Source organism: Lissotriton helveticus, chromosome 7 (assembly GCF_964261635.1).
Source record: "Lissotriton helveticus chromosome 7, aLisHel1.1, whole genome shotgun sequence".
Classification (NCBI taxonomy): Eukaryota; Metazoa; Chordata; class Amphibia; order Caudata; family Salamandridae; genus Lissotriton; species Lissotriton helveticus.
This window is the reverse complement of record NC_136068.1, coordinates 1,063,844,273-1,063,867,263: the sequence shown is the minus strand read 5'-3', so window position 1 is coordinate 1,063,867,263 and position 22,991 is coordinate 1,063,844,273.

The following is a 22,991-nucleotide window of genomic DNA, read 5'->3' as shown; positions in this document are numbered from 1 at the left end:
ACGTTGGGTTGATGTGCAGTGGTGTTCTGCCTAGACACTTTCATAAACGGACAGAAACACATACAAAAAGGTAGGGTGCTGAGTCACTAGGGGTGTACGAGTTAATTACAATGAGCTTCTTCTAGGTGGACAGACAGGAAAGGGTAAACTGAACCCGGGCAACATTGTATTATTGACATAGCGTTGTGAAGTGTACGTCCATGCACCTGACCCAGATTATTGTGTGACTTAAAATCTGCAAGGCTAAAACCGCATGTTGTGGCGCATTGAAATCACAATTATACAGTGAACATCCAAAAAACCGCTTTAACGCCTTAACAAAATACAGACATCAATCCATGATATGTAAAGTAGTGCAAGAATATTTATACAACGTACTTTCTAGATCAACCCCTTGCTGTAATTATTCGGGTTGCAATAGAGTGAAGTTGTCAAGTGGCTCATTGCCTAGGTGGATTCAAGGTTGAGCTGGAATTGTCCCTAGTACATCAACACCTGGGACAGGGTCTATTGGTATGCTATAAAGGGTGGGGAAGAGCCTCATGGATCAATCTGGATCTAGAAGTGCCATCTGGGAGAATGTTGTTTCCAGTTCGTTCAGGCCATGCTGGACGGAGTTGAAAAATTGCATCCATTTACACTCACGCACGTTCAGGATCGAATTGAGATTACCACCCCGTGGGCCCAGTGTGATTTTTTCAATGACTACCCACTTGAGTGATTCTGGTGTGTGTGTGTGTTCTTGGAAATGTTCTACCAGGGGGGCTCCCGGTGTTTTACATCTTATCCTGCTGCAGTGCTGTAGCACACGGTTCTTTATTTTTTGTTTGGTCTGGCCTATGTAAATCATTCCGCAGGGGCAAAAAATTGCATAAATGACTCCATCGGTGTTGCAATTCGTGAAAGACTTCAAAGTCACAGTCAAACTGTTGTGTGTTACAGTTTTAGTCTCTAGACATAGTGCGCAGGCCTTGCAGTTGCCGCATTTATGATTACCAAGGATAGCAGGTAGGTTCCACATTGATTGTATAGTGGGAGCTGCCGGGCTGTCCAGCATAGAGCATACTACAAAGTCTCTAATGCTCTTTGCTTTTCTGAAAGCATGCATGGGTAGATGGTGCATTTCAAGAGCCTCTGACACGATTTTCCAGTGCTTGTTCACGATCCTGCGTACTGCATTGCTCTTGCTGCAATAGGTGGTCACGCAGATCATCCTGTCCTCCAACGGTTGCCGCTCCTTAGGTAGCAGCAAGGAGTCTCTATTGCTGAACCATGCCCTCTTCCGTGCTCGTTTGACCAGTCTCTTCGGGTATCCTCTTTCTATAAGTCGGAGGATAAGTTCATCTGATTCGTGAAAGTAATCATCCTTCATCGTGCAGTTCCTCCGAATCCTGAGGAACTGTCCGAATGGTAGATTATCACGTAAGGCCCGTGTGTGGTGGCTGGAATACTGCAGCAGCGTGTTTCTTTCAGTCGGTTTTCTATAAAGAGTGGTATAGAGCAGCCCTTCCTTTTCTTTAATGGTGATATCCAAAAAGTCAATTGTTTCATTACTGCACGTGCTGGTAAACTGAATGTCACCTGATTGAGTGTTGAGCCAGTGCGTAAAAGCCTCCAATTCTTGCTTGTCTCCTGCCCATATGATCAGTATATCGTCTATGTACCGGCGATATTCCAAGATCTTATCATGATATGGGTTAGTTGGACAAAGAATCCTGTGTTGCTCATACTCATTCATAAAGAGGATGGCCAGATCTGGTCATCAAGCCGGCGGACAAAGGTGGAGCGATAGTTATCATGGGGACGGAGGATTACAAACAAGAGATATACTCGCAACTGAGGGACAATGTGAGCTATCGGCCACTAACAACTAACCCGACCAACGAGATCAGACGCCAGATCCTCGCTATCACGGCCAAAGCAAAGGAAGCCGGGTTCCTCTCCGAGAAAGAACACTCTTATCTCAATGTTGACCAACCACGGACACCGACGATTTATGTCTTACCCAAAGTCCACAAGAACCCCACCAAACCTCCTGGACGACCGATTAAATCAGGGTGTGGGTCCATCCTTGAGCCCCTCTGCAAATACATTGATGTTTTCCTGAAGCCATTGGCAGAAGCCACCTCTACCTACTTGAGGGACACGATGCAGGTGATCAACCTGATAGACCAACGCCCATTCGATAAAGAGAAAAAACTTCTGGTAACTATGGACATCGTGTCTTTATACACGAGCATCCCTCAAGAACCGGCTCTGATAACCATACGAAGGGCTTTGGAATCAAGACCACAACCAGCAGAAGTCCCCACGGAATTTATCATTGACCTGCTTGAGATTGCAATGACAAAGAACTTTTTCATATTCCAAGATAATTTCTTCATGCAGATGAAAGGAGCAGCCATGGGGGCGGCCTTTGCCCCAGATCTGGCCATCCTCTTTATGAATGAGTATGAGCAACACAGGATTCTTTGTCCAACTAACCCATATCATGATAAGATCTTGGAATATCGCCGATACATAGACGATATACTGATCATATGGGCAGGAGACAAGCAAGAATTGGAGGCTTTTACGCACTGGCTCAACACTCAATCAGGTGACATTCAGTTTACCAGCACGTGCAGTAATGAAACAATTGACTTTTTGGATATCACCATTAAAGAAAAGGAAGGGCTGCTCTATACCACTCTTTATAGAAAACCGACTGAAAGAAACACGCTGCTGCAGTATTCCAGCCACCACACATGGGCCTTACGTGATAATCTACCATTCGGACAGTTCCTCAGGATTCGGAGGAACTGCACGATGAAGGATGATTACTTTCACGAATCAGATGAACTTATCCTCCGACTTATAGAAAGAGGATACCCGAAGAGACTGGTCAAACGAGCACGGAAGAGGGCATGGTTCAGCAATAGAGACTCCTTGCTGCTACCTAAGGAGCGGCAACCGTTGGAGGACAGGATGATCTGCGTGACCACCTATTGCAGCAAGAGCAATGCAGTACGCAGGATCGTGAACAAGCACTGGAAAATCGTGTCAGAGGCTCTTGAAATGCACCATCTACCCATGCATGCTTTCAGAAAAGCAAAGAGCATTAGAGACTTTGTAGTATGCTCTATGCTGGACAGCCCGGCAGCTCCCACTATACAATCAATGTGGAACCTACCTGCTATCCTTGGTAATCATAAATGCGGCAACTGCAAGGCCTGCGCACTATGTCTAGAGACTAAAACTGTAACACACAACAGTTTGACTGTGACTTTGAAGTCTTTCACGAATTGCAACACCGATGGAGTCATTTATGCAATTTTTTGCCCCTGCGGAATGATTTACATAGGCCAGACCAAACAAAAAATAAAGAACCGTGTGCTACAGCACTGCAGCAGGATAAGATGTAAAACACCGGGAGCCCCCCTGGTAGAACATTTCCAAGAACACACACACACACCAGAATCACTCAAGTGGGTAGTCATTGAAAAAATCACACTGGGCCCACGGGGTGGTAATCTCAATTCGATCCTGAACGTGCGTGAGTGTAAATGGATGCAATTTTTCAACTCCGTCCAGCATGGCCTAAACGAACTGGAAACAACATTCTCCCAGATGGCACTTCTAGATCCAGATTGATCCATGAGGCTCCTCCCCACCCTTTATAGCATACCAATAGACCCTGTCCCAGGTGTTGATGTACTAGGGACAATTCCAGCTCAACCTTGAATCCACCTAGGCAATGAGCCACTTGACAACTTCACTCTATTGCAACCCGAATAATTACAGCAAGGGGTTGATCTAGAAAGTACGTTGTATAAATATTCTTGCACTACTTTACATATCATGGATTGATGTCTGTATTTTGTTAAGGCGTTAAAGCGGTTTTTCGGATGTTCACTGTATAATTGTGATTTCAATGCGCCACAACATGCGGTTTTAGCCTTGCAGATTTTAAGTCACGCAATAATCTGGGTCAGGTGCATGGACGTACACTTCACAACGCTATGTCAATAATACAATGTTGCCCGGGTTCAGTTTACCCTTTCCTGTCTGTCCACCTAGAAGAAGCTCATTGTAATTAACTCGTACCCCCGTAGTGACTCAGCACCCTACCTTTTTGTATGTGTTTCTGTCCGTTTATGAAAGTGTCTAGGCAGAACACCACTGCACATCAACCCAACGTACATCCCTTTGTGATTGACACTTAGTTTTAACAAGGATTACGATTTTTCCCATTCCCTGGGCTTACTCGCTGGTGATTGGCCAGGTTCCGGCGAGCCCCCAAGCAGCATTTAGCGCCGGCACCTCGAGGCGGCTCAGACTGCCGCTGACAGCCGGAGGAGTTGGTTGACACAGACATGTTCTGCGAGTAAACAGGTGAGACCTTGACGCTTTCCAGCGCGTCTCCCCGGTCTCAAGAGGCTTCACAGATTTAACCATTATTCCCTTTACGCTCTGACATCGTGAAGGATCTTTAAGATTATGAGTCACTCCCCACGCACAGTATATTTGGCACTTAATCGAAAACTCTGGCTGTGCGGTGTTTTCCGTTTTATTGCCTCATAACAATCACAATCTGATTAGCGACGAGTGAATCTTTCTAATTCCCCACGCACACTATGAGCGTTTCTCTGGGCAGTTAACCCAATACCGCTTTTAACAATGGCTGACTACGTTTAACTGCATCTTGTGCCGTTGTCATGCCGCTTTCATGCCATGCAGCCAGGACATGCCTGGACATTTTCTCTAAACGACCTTCTAGAATGATGGCCCATAAAATATTTTATTTTACCACCAGCCCGAGAGGCTTACCTTAGTTCAAGCACAATACCGCGCATATACCCAGCAACTACAATGCGGCAATGGCGGTTAATTATTTTTCCTTCATTCAAACTGATCCGTGTTTAACATTTCACTTCTAGAGCCTTACGGATTTCTCCGCGGACCGGCCGTCCTAGCTGGCCAAAGAATTTCACGAAATTCTATCGGATATTGCTAAGCTCCCAGTAAGTGCTCCCCTTGGTTTTTTAATTTGGTTGTTTGTTACACTGGTGAACTGTCCACATGTTGGACAGCCCATTGTAATTATGATCCTTCTACTCAATTTACAGGCTTACCATACAACATAGGAACCCTGGAAGGTCCCAAGTTCGAGGCCCACCAAGGCCCCATACAAAGTATGTAATTTTCCACTTTAGTTCGAGTGCAGCAAATGGTTTATGGTAGTACCAGATACATTCATTACTATTGCATTACTTATAGGCGCTCCTGCTTCACCACGCGTCCTGATGAAGACCCCAGCATGAGGTTATGAACCACCCTTACCTTCAGGGGTCGAAACGTCGACAACCTATACTGTTTACCTTTCCAAGCATAGGACTTAATAATGGATGGTTACGGAACCTATGCTTGAGATTATCTTGGAACCCATTGATCTGTATATAGACTGTAAAGGTTTCATTTTTCACTGTGATTATAACCTAGTCACACCACCTTTACCCGGTCCCCACTTCTACCCCCACACACCCATCACTCCTAAATACTTTCCTTTCTGTGCACCGTGAGCGCGTTGACATACTTGAATGTATTTATTGTATATAAATGTGCTTTCTTTAAGTTGATTTATATTGTCAATGCATCAATTGCAATATTTTCTGTTCTAATGTTTGGAATTCACGTAATTTAAAAATTAAGATGTGCAAAAATAAAAATATGCACCGAATGTATGAACCTGTTCTATTTTTAGTGACATTTGTGGTTTAGATATAAGCGAAAGTGATCCACTGAAAAACTTGTGATTCTTTGAGATATTTGTTACTCCAAATATCAGACTCCGACCACTTCTACATGTACCTGATTAACTGACCCAGGTCAGAGAGTTCTTAGGGTCCACCCCGTTGTAACTCACTGCTCTTCGGAATCTGGCACACTGACACCCCCAGAGGTAACGCTGCAAACAGCTGACCACATCATCTGAACAAGGGGTGTACAACTCTTGGTGAGGACCCCCAGGGCTTCATCTGCGCAGAATGTCTAATGCTACAGTGCCTACGAATCTGGACTTGTAATATGGGCCCCAACGTTAGCCCTCCTGTCCTCCGTCTGTGACCAACGTTAAGGGATGAGGTGCGCACATGGGGGAAGTCAGCACCAGGCATACATAATAGGGGAACCAAACTTCATGGCCACATGGGAACACTCTGGAAAATAACCTATGAATATCAAATGGGCATAGGGATAAAGCGCTTTTCTCCCCGGACTTTCGCCCGTCATGCAAATTCACTCCAACACGAATGGGGCAATAAGTTCAGTATCACAAGTTGGTATACTAGTTTGGGCGGATCACTGTTGCACATTTGCCCCATCACAGTTAAACAAGTTACACCTAATGAGTTATTATGTTAGTTATTTAGTTACTGAGCATCATTACCACGGATGCTGCATTTCCCCCTTTACACGCAATCATGGCTGAAAGATCAGCACCACGGGTCGGGTTGGTGGGAATCAAGCACCACCACGGCGACAATGTCACATGCAAATATCCAGGGGCGTAGCTAGAGCTTGTGGCGCCTGGGGCTATCCCTCAGATTGCCGCCCCTTGGGGGGCGGGGGAGGTGCTGGGGGAAAAGGACGGTGAGCACACTGGATACCACGCCCTCCTAGCTGTCCTGCCTGCAGATGCCTAGGACTCAACAAGCAATGGGGGACAAAGATTGGCCTGTCTTGTGAAATGTAAAATGATGTGTACTCCTATTCTCATCACATGCAAGTGAAAGGCCCTTTTTAGTATTGCGGGCTATTTGGTCACATTGTGTTAAATGTTCCTGTAGTACTAAAGCAGCAACTTTTTAATGTAACTTATACCCTGACTTAAAGAAACCTTATAAGTTTAAAGTAAACATATCTAAAATGTCAGTAATAGTGTTTTAAACTTCATTCACACAACCCACTCTCCTGCAATACGTTGTCTATCCTCTTTCCTTTACATGTTTGCAGGCTATATAATCGATAACAGCCATCGGGGCACCACGACATTCATCCTACCTAGAGGCCCAAGTTAAACTGTAAGGTGCGCCATAATACGCATGCAGTGTTTTTTAATTTATTTATGCATTTTTATATAGCGCGGACTTTACCCGAAGGCGTCAGAGCGCTTCACAATAGGAACAGAAAATTACAAGTGAACAAATTACAAAAGCAGACGATAAGTTACATGAGGTAAAAGTGACAATTGTGAGAAAACAAAATACATGAGGTAGCAAACAGTGCATTACAGGAGGAAAGAGTGATAAGTGTGCAGGTTACAAGAGAAAACAAAGTACATTTAGAGGTAATATACTGCAATATATGCCAGACACAGAGGCACAAGAACAAACGTTACTTAGGCAATGGTGGCACTTGTACAAGTATCAAAAGCAAACAAAATGTGAGAAGTAGCAAACAGTGTGTTACAAGAGAAATATACATTTGCGGTTTCCATAGAAAGGATAATGTTCTAAAATGTATTTCCATCCTCATATAAATACACGTTAGCTGCCTTACATAAAAATAGGAAACTTCATTTGATCATTGGTGGCATGATTAGGATTTAGATATTTCAGTGGATTACGTTTTAACAGTGCCGTGGGAAAAAACAGATGCGCCTGGTGAAAGACCCGAATTAAATAACGAGGAGAGGCAATCCGGTGCATTATATCTGGTGAAGAGAGCCTCTGAAGTTTAATTAAATAAAACAGATGCACGCACGTACCCGACATTGCAGGTGATTGCTGTGTTTCTTTCTCCTACCTTCATCTGGTCGTCAGGCCCCACTTCACAGATTGGCCTTTTCCATGGCCTTGCTGGATTTTGCGTAGTGGAGTCTAATCCCACCCTTCTCCATCTCGTCACAGAGTGGGGTGGGGTTTAATCCCATATATAGGAACCTCCCCTGTCGAGAGGAACAAACGCAGGATTTAGTAAAAGCCGCGCTGCAGCCTGCACTCCTTTTTTTTTTTTTATTTCAGTAATTTTTTATTGAAAACAAAGAGCATATTTACATGGTACTGGGTGAAACACATGGGGAAAAAGAAAGAAGAAAGAGCGCCGGGGGGGGGGGGGGGGGGGGGAGGGGTTGTCAAGCATTGTATAAATTGGCTTTAATTAGTTTGGCTCTTGCCAGTCCATTCTATAGTTTGTTTCATGTTCTTCTCTCCGTTCTTGCACGTTCCAGTTTCCCCCGTGTCCCTTTGCCAACCAGTATGGTTATCTTGGTTATCTTTCCGCCCCCCTGGTGATGTGAGGAGATAGAAGATCAAAAGAAGAAAGGTGTCTGAAGTAGAGAGAGAGGCGTAGGCACATTATGTTGTTGAGTAGGGTGCATGTGTGCGTTTTGTAGTATTGTCTGGTCTGAGTGTTTAGGGTGGCTTGTGAGAGGACAAGTAGTTGTCTACGCGGGACGCGGGACTTAGTTTAATTGAAAGCCCTGTGCTTTCAATTATATTGCCAAAAACTAAGTCCCGCGTTTGTGTGCACTCTGCAGCAGTTACCCAACGTAGGTCAAAAGGAGTGCAGGCTGCAGCGCTGGCGGCTTTGCACTTACTTTTAAACTGCGGCCGCGGCACTGGAGGCTCGTTGCGGCCGCGGCCGCCTCAAAAATGGTGCCGCCTGGGGCGGACCGCCCCCCCCAACCCCCCCTAGCTACACCGGTGCAAATATCATAATATGGAATGTGAAGGGTATGCACACACTTATTTATTTATTTATTTATTTATTTATGCATTTTTATATAGCGCGGACTTTACCCGAAGGTGTCAGAGCGCTTCACAAAAGGAACAGAAATGGAACATAATGAGAAACATTACAAAAGCATACGTTACGTTACATAAAGTAATAGTGACATTTGTGATCAAACAATATACATGAGGTAGCAACCAAAAATACATGAGGTAGTAAAGGTAATAATGACAATTGTGAGCAAACTGAATACATGAGGTAGTAAAAATTGTGAGCAACCAAAAATACATGAGGTAGTAAAGGTAAAAGTGACAGTTGTGAGAACACAGAATACATGAGGTAGTGAGAATTGTAAGCAGCCAAAAATACATGAGGTAGTAAAAAGTGCACAGGAAGAAAAAAAGTGACAAGTGTGCAGTTACAAGAGAGAACAAAGTATCATTTGAGGTATAATACTGCAAAAGGTGATAGACACTCAGGCACACAAACAAGCGTTATGTAGGCAAGGTGGCACTTGTGCAAGTATCAAAGATAAAAACATGTGAGAGGTAGCAAACCGTGTGTTACAAGGGCAAAGTGGTGTGAGCATGTTACACAAGGGCACCGAACACAGGTACATGGAAAATACTCCAAAGAGGCAGACACTCCAACCCCAGGAATACCCTGGGAAGGCACTTCCATGGGCATGGAAAATATCAGTAGTGGGGAGTCTTCCTCCAAATACCAAGAGGACGTGAATCACTTTTGGAGGTGTCTCTGGAGGAGGAGAACTTTGAGGTCCCTTTTGAAAGCCTGGGAGGAGGCAGTGGTCCGGAGCTGAGGCGGGAGTGAGTTCCAGATTCTCACTGCGTTGCCTGAAAAGGATTGGGCCATTGTTCTCTCCTTCTTGAACGTGGGAGGTTCAAGTAGAAGATTCTCCGCATTGCGTGATGGTCTCGAGCCTCCAGAGAGTTTCAGTTTATTCGCCAGGTAGCGAGGAGAGGAGGAGTGCAAGGCTTTGTGGGTGATACAAGCGGTCTTGTAGATAGCTCTAGCCTCGAAGGGGAGCCAGCGAAGGGTGTATAACATCGGTGTGATATGATCGCTTCTTTTGGCCCCATAAATGAAGCGAGCTGCTGAATGGAAAACAGACTTAAGTGGGGACAGGTGAGATTTGGGGAGGCCAGTAAGAAGAGAATTGCAGTAGTCTAATCTGGAGAGGACCAGCGCTTGCACCAGGGTTATAAGGTCCTGTTCCGGGAAGAAGCGTCTGATTCCCTAAAGAAGGCGCAGTTGGTAACGAGCAGATTTTGCAATAGAATTGATGTGGGGGGTTAGATTGAGTTTTTTGTCTAGAATAACTCCAAGGGATTTTGCGCTGTCGACAATGATGGGTTTAGTGTTGAGTAGATTCAGCTGATCCATCCATGATTGAACCGGGGGGGGAGAGAGTGAGGAGGAGAAGAGGAGGAATTCAGTTTTGGAAGGATTCAGAATCAGTTGATGAGTTGACATCCAGTTTTGGATGGAGTCCAGAGTAGAGCTTAGGAAGGAGAGATCATGGGTGGAGGCGACCTTGAGGTAGAGTTGAGTGTCGTCTGCATAGAGATGGTAGTGAATCCCGGATTTGCTTAGGAGGTTTCCCAGTGGTTCTAAGTAGAGATTGAACAATGTGGGTGCAAGTATAGAGCCTTGAGGAACACCCTGACCTACCGCCACAGGAGAAGAAAGACTGTTCGCAATTTTGATCATTTGGGATCTGTCAGAGAGGAAGGATGCAAACCATTTAAGCACAGTGCCCTCCATGCCCATTCTCTGTTGAAGGATATTGAGGAGGGTGTTGTGATTGACAGTGTCAAAGGCTGCAGAAAGGTCGAGGAGAATTAGAAGACAGGACCCCCCCGAATCGAGTATCCTCAGCGCGTCATCAACCACTTGCAGTAGGGCTGTTTCAGTGCTGCAGTTTTGCATGAAGCCAGACTGACAATTGTCAAGAAGATCATTTTCCTTGATATGACGAGAGAGTTGTTTTGCTACACATCTTTCTGTGATCTTCGCAAGGAAGGGAATGTTAGTGATGGGGCGGAAGTTGTTGAGGTCCTTCGCATCAGCAGTGGGCTTTTTAAGCAGAGGGGTGACCTGCCCAGTTTTGAAGGGGACAGGAAGGGAGCCTTGCCAGAGAGAGAGGTTGATCAGAGTGGCCCAATAGGAAAGGGAATGGGTATAGAAGTCCAAGGCAATGGCACTGGGGATAGGGTCAAGAGAGTGGTTGGAGGGCTTTGTTTCGCGTATGCACTTGAGAAGGGCATCTTCAGATATGGGGTCAAAGCTCTGCCAGATGGCTGAGGATTTGCGCTCCTCTGGAGGTGTAGGATGCGCGACCTGATCCACAAGTGATTTCACTTTTTCATCGAAGAAAATAGCGAAATCCGCTGCTCTCTTAGTAGGATCCTCCACCTCGGAAGAAGGGGGAGAGCAGCTCGGAGACTTGACGAGCTCGAATAGTTTTTTAGGTCTATTTTTGGCGGAGTCAAGGAGGGTTTTGAAGTGCGCCGCTTTCTCAAGGAAGATATGCTTGTGGTACCTGGATCTTGCTGTGCGAAGCATGGCTAAATTGTCTGTGGAGGGCCCTTGCCTCCATTGCTTCTCCAGGAATCTTAGCTGCTTCCTTTCCTCATAAAGGGATTTGTTGAACCAAGGTGCTGAGGGAGTGGGCCTTATCCTTTTGCTTTTGAGTGGAGCGACGTTATTAATTTCAGCTGCAAGAACTGTGAGGCATTGGGAGGTGAGATCGTCAACAGCTATGTTTGGGTCTAGCCTTGGAAGTGATAGCAAGGCTGATTCACAGAGGGGACCGACATCAATATTTTTGGCATCACGGAACCAGGAGATGGCCCTCTTGGGTTGGCCGAGAGTTATAGAGTGTGAAAGTTGAAGAGAGAATGGGATGAGGTGGTGGTCAGACCAATCTACATGGAATGGGGAAGAGGTAGAAAGCATGCCTGCTTTAGAAATAACAAGGTCCAGGATTGCACCCTTAGAGTGGGTTGGTTCAATGCAGTGTTGGATGAGATCATTAGTAGAGAGGAAGGTGGCCAGAGAGTTCGCAGAGGAGTCTTGCGATACGCCCCAGTGGAGATTAAAGTCACCCACGAAGGTCTGATTGTCACTTTGTGTATATTGGTCGCTGATGAAGTCAGTGAGATCCTCTATAAACGAGGGGCCACTACGAGGCGGGCGGTAAATGATATGGAATCTGAGTGATGGACGGTGTTTCAATTGAAGCTCAAGAGAAAGGCATTCAAAGGTGAGGGAGGAACTGCTTGGAGAAGCCTTAAGTTGGAGGGTGTTTCTAAAGATGACTGCCACACCTCCCCCCGTGTTGTCACACCAGCGTGCCGCTCCGCAGTTTATTCCTACCACAAACGCAGAGCTACAAAAATCGCTTTCCTGCAGGAGACTCACCTGGCCTGCCTGGAGGTGGAGCGCCTAAACCGCCGATGGCGCAGACAGGTCTTTGCCACTGATTACTCCTTATGTGCAAGGAGGAAGCTAATATGGGTGAAGCCGGGGACTCCTTTCATGTCGGAAGAGGTAAAAATAGACCCCCACGGGAGGTATGTTTTTATAAAAGCTCTTCTCAAAGACATCCCACTAGTGTGGGTGTGATATAAGCCCCTAATATAGACCAGGCATAGTTTCACCGGTCTCTCTTGACGGTCCTGGCAGGGTGGAGTGGCCTTCCATGGCTTTTTGGGGGTGACTATAATACAGTGCTTGACGCATCGCTGGACCGCTCTTTCTCTCCATTACCAGGTACACAGTTCCTGAGTAACGCGTGGGCCTTGTGGGCATGGCTGCAACACTGGTCACTGGCAGACTTATGGTGAACTTGTCACACTAGCGCAAGAATATACTCTTATTACTCAGCTCCACATGGCCTACATATCCGCATTGATAGGATAGTGGGCTCTCTGGCATTCCACCCCATGCTAGTGCATTCATAATACCTAGGGCGCACACACTCTGATCACAACCCGCTGTTGATTCACCTGAAATGGGAAGCAACTCACCCAGCGATACCTATATGGCGCCTCCAACCATCAGCCCTGGAAGACGCACGATTTCAGGAAGCGATAGGTCGAGCCACTGCTGAATACTTCAAACTTAACGGGGGTTCTGTCAGTAATGCATTAGCGGAATGGGAGGCATTTAAGGTGACTATTAGAGGCAGCTGCCTTGGTGTCAATTGGAGCATGCGTAAACAACTGGAGAAAGAGGTGGGGTGGACAGAGAAAGAGCTGATACACCCAGAAACGGACTGGGCAGCCGGGTCCGGAAATATGGCAGCACTCAAGGCAAAAAGGGCGAGTTAGCAGAATTTATGGAGCACCTGCATAATGTGAATTATGAGGCGCACTCAGCCAGAATGCATGCGCACTTGGATCAAGAGGGTCGCTTACTTGCGTGGCTTATACAACAAGACCAAATTTCGCGGCCATAACTGCCCTCCATGATGCACAGGGTTGGCTGCTTTATACACAAGCTGAAATACATGTGGAACTGGCCCACTTCTATACAACCATTTATACAACTAGAAATACATTCAGTAGTACACAGTTTAACTCCATACTTTCCCAGCTGACCAACAGTGGATCATGCACAAATGCTAGAGTTGGAGGAGCCTAGTACCCCTTTGGAGATTGGAGCAGCAATACGGGCATTGGCTACCGGCAGGGCTCCAGGCACGGATGGTCTCTACTCTAACTAATATATGGCTTACGCATCAGTAGTGACCCCGCTCTTACAACAATTGTATAACACCGCATTGGATGTGGGACTCCTACCCCCTTTATGCGAGAAGCATTGCTTGTGTTTCTTTTCAAGCCTGATAAAGATCCTACTGAGCCAGGATCATATCGCCCGCTAGCTCTATTAAACACAGATTACAAAATATTAGCTAAGGTGCTTGCCGTTTGTCTGGCCCCGCTGGTGCCACTATTGGTAGGTGCAGATCAGAAAGGTTTCATCCCGGCCAGCAATACATCACTTAATCTTCACCTCTTCTTCATGGGTGCTGCCAACTCCTCCCAGGGCTGACCACATTCAGGTTGCCTGGTGTTGGATTTGGAGGAGGCATGCACCTTGCTGGAGTGGAACTATCTCGTAGCAGTTCTTCAAAAGCTGGGCATGGCGGGTCGATTCCTCCGTTTAGTCCACCTACTATATGTGCAGCCGACGGCACAAGTAAAGACAGGCATCTAGATGCACTACTCAGAAAACAGGGCACGGAGTAGGGTATTCCCCTGGGAGATGGCACACACATAGGTTCCTTATACGCTGATGATATCCTGATATATCTGAGAGATATGTGTAATTTCCCGCCTACTCTTATACGCACACTGGCGACTTTTGCTGAACTTTTAGGGTTAAAAGTTAATTGGGGCAAATCATGCCTATATCCTTTCAGTCAGGAACACATGGACCCGGCGCACCGGTATAACAATGAGCGTATACCCTGGCACCCAGACATGTTCCGGTACTTAGGGGTCCGTATATATCATAAACCGGAAGATCTCGTAGAGGGCAACTTGGGGAGGGCAATCACAGCATTGCAGTCACAGATGGCCTATTAGCGCACACTCCGGCTGTCAGTAGCTGGCCGCATTACACTGTTGAAAATGGTGGTACTGCTTAGGACCATTTTACCAATCTCCCGGTTTACTTGGCGCCAGCTTGTTTCGGAGCTTTGAAATTGCTTTGAGGGAATTTATCTGGAATAGCTCCCGCTGCCGCATAGCCCTCACAAACCTTTATCTCCCAATAGACGTGGTGGTCTAGCGGTCCCCATCATGGAGCAATACTATCTGGCATCACAGCACCAGTGGGTGGTGAAGTGGCCGGCGGGGTTACAGCTATCTGACACTGCCACAATAGATCCCCCCTGGTCGGTGGATGATATAAACAGCACATTTCATCCATATGCCAGATGCAGAGCACCGGAGCAACTTTTGCTTCAAGTTGCACATAAAGTGTATCGTAAAAGCCTATATATAATGTGCTCAACAGTCCCATATGCCCCAGCCTTGCCACTACAGGGTACACCTCACAGGGGCGGCTCAATATCTGCTACAGAATTAGTGTCCTGGTTGTCTGAGGGGATACAAATATTGGGAGATCTTTATCAAGATGGGTCACTCCTTCCATTTGCCGAATAGGCGGAGGTGCACAAGTTGCCGTCTGGCCGGTTTCTACAATATTACTTAATTCTAGCCACACTCAGGGGCTACTGGGGAGACCTGAGAGTGGAGCCACCCATACACCTTACTGTGCAATACACACATTTCATGGGTAGGGGGTAGGCTACATACCAGATGGTTTGCGGGATCACTTTGGCTCCACACAGCAACGCAAAAGACCCCTGTTAGACAGAAATGGGAGGTGGACAGAGGATAACATTCAGAGATAAGGAATGGTCAGAAGCGCTGCTCAGCCCTACACACATTCAGTGAGTAAGTAAGTAAATATTTATTGTACAAGTTAATAAAAAACCTTTACAAAAAGGAGATTTGCTCAAGTCAAAACAAATTCATAAAAATAGTGCACTAAAAAGTTCATCATTTTTGCAAACAATAAAGATAAAAAGAGCTATGGGAAGAATTGGCCTGGGCCCGTTTTTCTTTTCAGTTTGGATGAGCCTTCCTCCGACAGAATGTCTATATTAACAGGTGTGCTTTAGTCAATCCTTAGTCCGAAAGTTGTGATATAAAAACATAGATTAAAAGAATTTAAGAATTGCATTTATATTTAAAAGTCACAGAATTAATAGTTGCATTTATCAGGGCTGTTTCAATTTTTATGATGTAGATGCTACTAGTCCTTCTTGACCTTGGTGTAGGAGAGTAGGATCTGCTTCCTATGGTTACCCCCACTTTTCGTCTCCTTCCCAGGAGTCTAACCATTCTGGTACATCTATAGGGTGCTCTGCTTCTTCTCATAGGAGGAAGACCTCCCTTGAGCAGAAGGAGCATGCTGCTAGGATGAAAGAAGCCCAGCTGAGAATAAGGAGACAGGAAGTAGCCTTATAAAAGGAGACCCTAGCTCTTGAAAGAGTGAGAAAAAAGATGGGGCTAGAGCCCCATGGTGGCAGCAATATCCCTAGTGGTAGGGATAGGTCTTATGACCATAGAAACTTAAACAAGATTGTCCCTCCCAATCAGAATGGGGATGACATCCACAAATGGATTACCGTGCTGGAGAGGGCGTGCAAAGTACAGACAGTACCCCATGAGCAGTGGGCAGCAATATTGTGGCTCTCCTTTGCAGACAAAGGGAGAGATAAGGTCCTCACTGTAAGAGAAGAGAATGCTGATGATTACAAGGTCCTGAAGAGTGCTCTAATAGATGGGTTTAGCTTAACCACGGAACAGTACCGGATACAGTTCAGAGACACCCAGAAGGCACAGACTCAGGACTGGGTTGACTTTGTAGATTGTGCTACTAAGGCTGGTTACTGGGCAGTAAAGTGTGTGACTATACAGGATTGTATAATCTGATCATGAGAGAACAAATTCTTAATAACTTTCAGACCCAGCTGTTGCTTCAGCACCTGGTGGTCTCTGATCTGACCTCTCCCCAAGAATTGGGAAAGAAGGCAGACAAATGGGTCAGAACCAGGGTGGAGCAGAGGGTACAGATCCAAGGTGGTGACCAAAAGAAGCAAGATCAAAAGGGTGGGGAGAAAGGTAAAGACCAGAAGTCTTCACAAGGTCCCCAAAAAGCTTCTAATGGTGGGGGTCCACAATCTTCCAAAAAGAAAGAAGGCCCAAAGAATCCATGGTGCAAAGTTTGTAAAAATAATAGTCACTGGACTAGTGATTGCACCAAAAAGGAGACAGCTCCAGCCACCATTGCCCCTAAGGCAACTGTTCCCCCTAGTTCAGCTACAAGTGGTGATTCCCAGCAGAAGGGTGTAGTGGGGTTAACCCTTGGATCTGAGATGGACTCTGACCTAGTCAGAGTTCCAACTCAGGCTGGATTGATCTGTGATGGAGGAATGGATATGACCTCCTCTGTGAGTCCTAGTAAATTGGGCAAGTACAGACAAAAGTCTTTGTTTAATGAGAAAAAGGCTGAGGCCTACAGGGACACAGTGGCAAGGGTCACAATGGTGACACCAGACTTTGTGAACCCTGAACAAGTCATACTTGGTGAGACTTACCAAGTGATCAACGCCAGCAATGTCAGGACTACTCATGCTATGGCAGTTGTTGATTTCTCCTGGGGAGGGGTAACTGGCCTTAAAAGGTTGTGATCAGTGTAGACCTCCCTGTAGAATGCTTGCTTGACAATGACTTAGAGACTTCAGCCTGGTCTGAAGTGGAGTTAAGGACCCATGCAGCAATGCTTGGAATTCCTGCACATGTGTTTGCTGTGACCAGGTCACAGGTCAGAAAGTCTAACACTGGATAGGCACTGGATTCTGGAATAATGGACCAGTTGCCTACCAAGAAAAGGAGCAGTAGGGTTAAGGCAGTGCCTTCCCCCCTGACTCAGAGTGAGGATCAGCCTTCCGAGGAAGCTGATTGTGAGCCTGAAGAAGGAACTGTCCCAGAGGAGCTTGAACCTGATCAGGATGAGTTCTTAGGGAAAGGGGGCCCTTCCAGGGCAGATCTGAGTCAGGCGCAGTTGAACTGCCCTTCTCTTGAACCCCTCAGACAGCAAGCTGCTGCTGAGGCTGCTGGGAATGCTAGTGGCACCCATAAAATCTATTGGGATGATGGACTCCTGTATTCAGAGAGTAGAGACCCAAAGCCTGGTGCAGCCAGGGTTGGTCATACCTTTGGCATTCATGGGCTTCCTATTGACACTAGCCCATGATATTCCCTTAGCAGGACACCTGGGCCAGAACAAGACTTGGGACAGAAGTGTCCCTCACTTTCACTGGCCCACATGTCTGAAGACACCAAGGAGTTTTGTCGCTCCGGTGTAACCTGTCAAGCCAGTGGCAACGCAGGTGGCACTATAAAGGCCCCTCTTATATCACTACCTGTGGTGGGGGTTCCCTTTGAAAGAGTGGGGATTGACATTGTTGGACTAATGGATCCTCAGACTGCATCTGCCCACAGGTTTATCCTAGTGGTAGTGGATAATGCCAGGAGGTACCCAAAGGCAATTCCCCTTAGGATCACTACAGCACCTGTTGTGGCAAGAGCCCTGTTGGGAGTGTTCTCAAGAGTGGGTTTCAATAAGGAGGTAGTATCTGACAGAGGTGCAAACTTTATGTCTAGTTACTTGACTGCAATGTGGAAGGAGTGTGGAGTGGAGTGAACTATAAATTCACCACATCCTATTATCCACAGTGCAATGGTCTATGTGAGTCTCCCTTCCATTTTTGACGGATTGCCTCCTCTGTTTTTATATGTTTTTGCTGGTTTTATGCTTTGGGCACTGTGCCACTGCTGACCAATGCCACAGTGCAAGTGCTCCCTATGTTAAATTAATGTACTAATTGGTTATTCCATGATTGTGTTATTTGCTTTATCTGTCAGCCCCTAGTACAGTGCACCATGTGTGCCCAGGGCTTGTAAATAAAATGCTGCTGGTGGGCTTGCAGCACTGGTTGTGCCACCCATAGAAGCAGCTTGTAAAGTGTGTCTCAGGCCTGCCATTGCAAGGCCTGTGTGCAGTCTAGCATTGTCATGTCGACTTGGCCAAGTGCACCCACTTGCCAGTCCCTAAACCTTCCCTTTGCCTTATATTAGACACCCCTATGGTAGACCCAAGGGCAGGGTGCCTTGTAAATATAAGGTAGTACATGCTCTGATGTGTGTAGCATGTTCTAATAGTGAATTACAGCCATTTTCGTTTTTTTACTATTGAAGGCTACCTGTTCTCATAAGCCAGAATGGGCAGTTAGATTATTACATTTTTATAATCCTAACTGACTCAGGGAACAAGGTAGAAATTCGAATGTAGTATGCCTGATCTCAGAATAATAAAGTACATCTTTTAGTAAAGTTTATTTTAATATTCTGTGTTTGCAAATACCACTTTTAGAAAGTAGGTATTTGCTTGCCTAACCATTTGAGCCTGCCTCTGATGGGTTATGTCTTCCTTGTCTGGGTTTGTGAGTGACAGGGCTGGGGGATTCCAGGAGACAGGCTGGGGCAGCCCAGTGGTGAATAGAGAGATCTGCATCTAGATGGGAGGGAGGAGTTGCACCTGGGACCTGAATAGGGCTGGGCCTTCCCTCAACAATGCTGGCTCCACCCCCTGTGGCTTGTTTGATGTCTCTGCCCTGCACTGTGAAGGGAGAGGAGGAATCATGTCAACAGAGTGCTCTAGAGCTGTATGTTCCCTCCCCTGTGCTGGCTCCACCTCCTGTGGGGCGGCTGATGCCTCTGTCTTGCACAGTGAAAGGAAGAAGAGAGTCATGTAAACAAAGTGTTCAGGAACTGGTTTCGACTAGGCAGAGGCCTCTCTGCCTTCAGAGAACAAAGGATTTTGAGGTATAAATATTAGGACCCTGATCCCAAGAAATTAGATCACTTCTGGACAAGAAACCTTTCTGTCAAGGAGAAGAACCAAGGAAGCTGCAGGAGTTGACCTGCCCCTCTGCCAGTGTGCTGTTTGCTGGGTTGGCCTGCAGTGGTTGCTTCATTGCCAAGGGAAAGGAGAAGGAACTTTTTAAGGACTTTCATCTACAGAATATTCTCCAAGGGCTTGAAATGTGCTTGCGTCCTGCTGAAGTCTCAGGGACAAAAGACTTCACCTACAGCTCCCTCCTGAATTTCCTTGCTGGGAATTCTGACTCCAGTCACTTGCGTGCCGCTGGGAGCTGGAAGCGCGACGCATTGAGAAGAAGCGTGTCGCCGCCGCAGCTGAAATCCTCTCAACGCGGGAGAAGCGTGCCTTCGTCGCATCACCGGAGAAGGGTAACGCCATCGAGAGAGTCGCCATCGCATCGCCAGAGAAGCGTGTCGCAGGGCCTGTCGCGGCTCCAAAGTACAGAGTCGTTGCAAGGCTGCCAGGGCGTCATCGCATCGCCGCATCAAGGGCGCCATCTTCTCGCATCGCAACCGGATCATCGCATCGCATTAAGGCGCCATCTTGCGCACCGCAACGGGCCCGCAGGCCGAGAATCTATGCATCACCTCCGCACCGGTAAATCTCACGAGGAGTCCCCTACTCTGCGCAAGCATTGAGGAAGGATGCAACCGTTCCCCCGGGTCATGGAACCGACGCATCTCCCCTTTTGCAAGCCTTTTGTTCACTTTGCGTTACGCATCCAGGTACTTTGTTGAGAACTTTATCGCATTTACCAACAACTTGAACTAAGAGACTTTAATTATCTTTTAAGTAATCTTAAGTGTAGTATTGTGGATTTTTGTAATTTGTGGTCTTGTGTTTAAGTCTATATAAAGAATACTTATTATTATAAAACGTGTGTTGTGTCCATCTGTAGTGTTTTCACTGTATTACTGTGTATATTCACAAATGCTTAACACACTGCCTCGGAGATAAGCCTGCCTGCTCGTGCCAAGCTACCAAGGGGGTGAGCAAGGGTTATTAAGGAGTGTAATCCCCTTATCTTGACTTAGAAGTAAGGGTCCCTATTTGGACAAAGGTGAATCCCATTGCCAACTAGAGACCCCCAGATCTAACAGTCTAGTTGAAAGGTTCAACAAGACCTTAAAGGGTATGATTAAGGGTCTCCCAGAAAAGCTCAGGCGGAGATGGGATATCTGCTACCCTGCCTTTTGTTTGCATACAGGGAGGTTCCTCAGTAGGGGGTTGGCTACAGCCCATATGAACTTCTGTTTGGACACCCTGTCAGAGGACCACTTTGTCTGGTGAAGGAGGGATGGGAGTTACCTCTCAAACCCACTAAACAGGATATTGTGGACTATGTACTTGGTCTCCTCTCCAGGATGGCTGAGTACATGAAAAAGGCATCCAAAAACCTTGAGGCTAGCAAGGAATTACAGAAAGCCTGGCATGACCAAAAGGCTGTACTCACTGTTTATCAGCCAGAACAGAAAGTGGGGGCGTTGGAGCCTGTGGCCCCAGCAGCCCTCCAAGACAAGTGGAGTGGACCTCACACTATTGTTGAACAGAAGAGAGACGTCACCTATTTGGTAGATTTTGGAACTCCCAGGAGCCCCCATAGAGTGCTTCATGTCAACAGACTGAAACCATATTTTGACAGGGCAGACATGGGCTTGCTCATGGCTACTGATGAAGGACAGGAGGAAGAGAGTGACCCTCTCTTAGACCTGCTCTCTCAGAACCCTGATGATGGATCAGTTGATGGAGTAGCCTTGGCAGGCAGCCTCACTTATCAGCAGCAAACTGATTGCAGACAAGTTCTCCAACAGTTTAGACATATGTTGTCACTGACTCCAAGTCAGACTACCTGGTGCACTCATGAAGTGGACACTGGGGACAGTCTGCCAGTTAAAAATAAGATTTACAGGCAACCTGATCATGTCAGGGACTGTATCAGGACAGAAGTCCAGAAAATGTTGGATCTGGGAGTAATTGAACCTTCAGATAGCCCTTGGGCTAGTCCAGTAGTCGTGGTACCAAAACCTCACACCCAGGGTCGTAAGCGAGAGATGAGATTTTGTGCTGACTACAGAGGTCTCACTGCAGTCACTAGGACCAATGCCCATCCAATTCCTAGAGCAGATGAGCTTATAGATATGTTGGCTTCTGCCAAATTTCTGAGCACATTTGATCTAACAGCTGGCTACTGGCATATCAGACTAGCTGATGATGCAAAGCCAAAAACAGCATTTTCAACACTTAGTGGACATTATCAATTTGTGGTAATGCCCTTTGGTCTGAAAAATGCACCTGCCACATTTCAAAGGTTGGTGAACAAAGTGTTAATAGGCTGGAGAACTATAGTGGAACGTATCTAGATGGTATTGCTGTCTTTAGCTCTACCTGGGAAGATCACCTGATCCACCTGGAAAATGTTTTGGAGGCCCTGCAAAAGCAGGCCTAACTATCAAGACTACTAAGTGCCAGATAGGGCAGAGTCAGGTTGTATACCTGGGCCACCTTGTGGGTGGAGGACAGGTTCAACCATTGCAGAGCAAAATCCAGACCATAATGGACCGGGTTGCTCCAACCACCCAGACTCAGGTCAGAGCTTTCTTGGGCCTGAATGACTTAACTTCTAAAATAATGCCTAAGAAAGTTCAGTGGACAGTCAGCTGTCAAAAGGCATTTGATGACCTGAAGCAGGCCATGTGCACTGCACCAATTCAGCAAAGTCCTAACTACTCCAAATAATTCATTGTCCAAACAGATGCATCTGAGTTGGGGGTAGGGGTGTGCTGTCACAATTGAATGATGAAGGTCAGGACCAGCCAGTAGCTTTTATTAGCAGAAGGCTGATCCCTAGAGAGAAACGTTGGTCAGCTATTGAGAGGGAGACCTTTGCTGTGGTTTGGGCTCTGAAGAAGTTGAAGCCATACTTCTTTGGCACTCACTTCACAGTTCAGACAGACCATAAGCCCCTCTTACAGCTAAAACATATGAAGGGTGAAAACCCTAAACTTCTCAGGTGGTCCATTTCCCTACAGGGGATGGACTATACAGTGGAGCATAGACCTGGGAGTAACCATGCCAATGCAGATGGACTCTCCAGATATTTCCACTTAGAACATGAAGACTCAACTGGTCAAGGTTAGTTTAATGTCCCTGCGTTTGGGGTGGGGGTGTGTGTAGGAGAGTAGGATCTGCTTCCTATGGTTACCCCCACTTTTAGCTGTGTTTCACTGGTTTATCGACTTTAGGCTGGCTGTGGCCCTGCTAATCAGGACCACAGCCTAGCTGTTCTCTCTCTAAATTGATTGCATGTACATTAGGTACACTCCAGATTGGTTACTGGGTTGCCCTTGTGAGTCCCTAGTATATGGTACCTTAGGTACTAAGGGCATAGGAACCCCAGAGGCCTACCAGGGGCTGAAGCATGTATTATGCCACCCCTGGGAAGCCTTCGAAAATGGCACCACAGGTCTGCACTTGCAGCCTGGGTAAGGTGGTGTAAGGACTTATAGGTTAATATGTGTTTAAAACAAACACATATTAACCTATAAGTCACTCCTATGGCAAGCCTTGACAATTCTGAAGGCAGAGTGCTTGGTTTTGCGTGAGAGGGTGCCCTAGCATGAGCTGAGCCCCTCTGCAGCTTTCGGAATCCCTTCCTTACAGCTGTTCTATGATATGGCCATACCATATACTCTTAAGTACATTATAATCCTCGCGGTTAATGCTAACTTTGA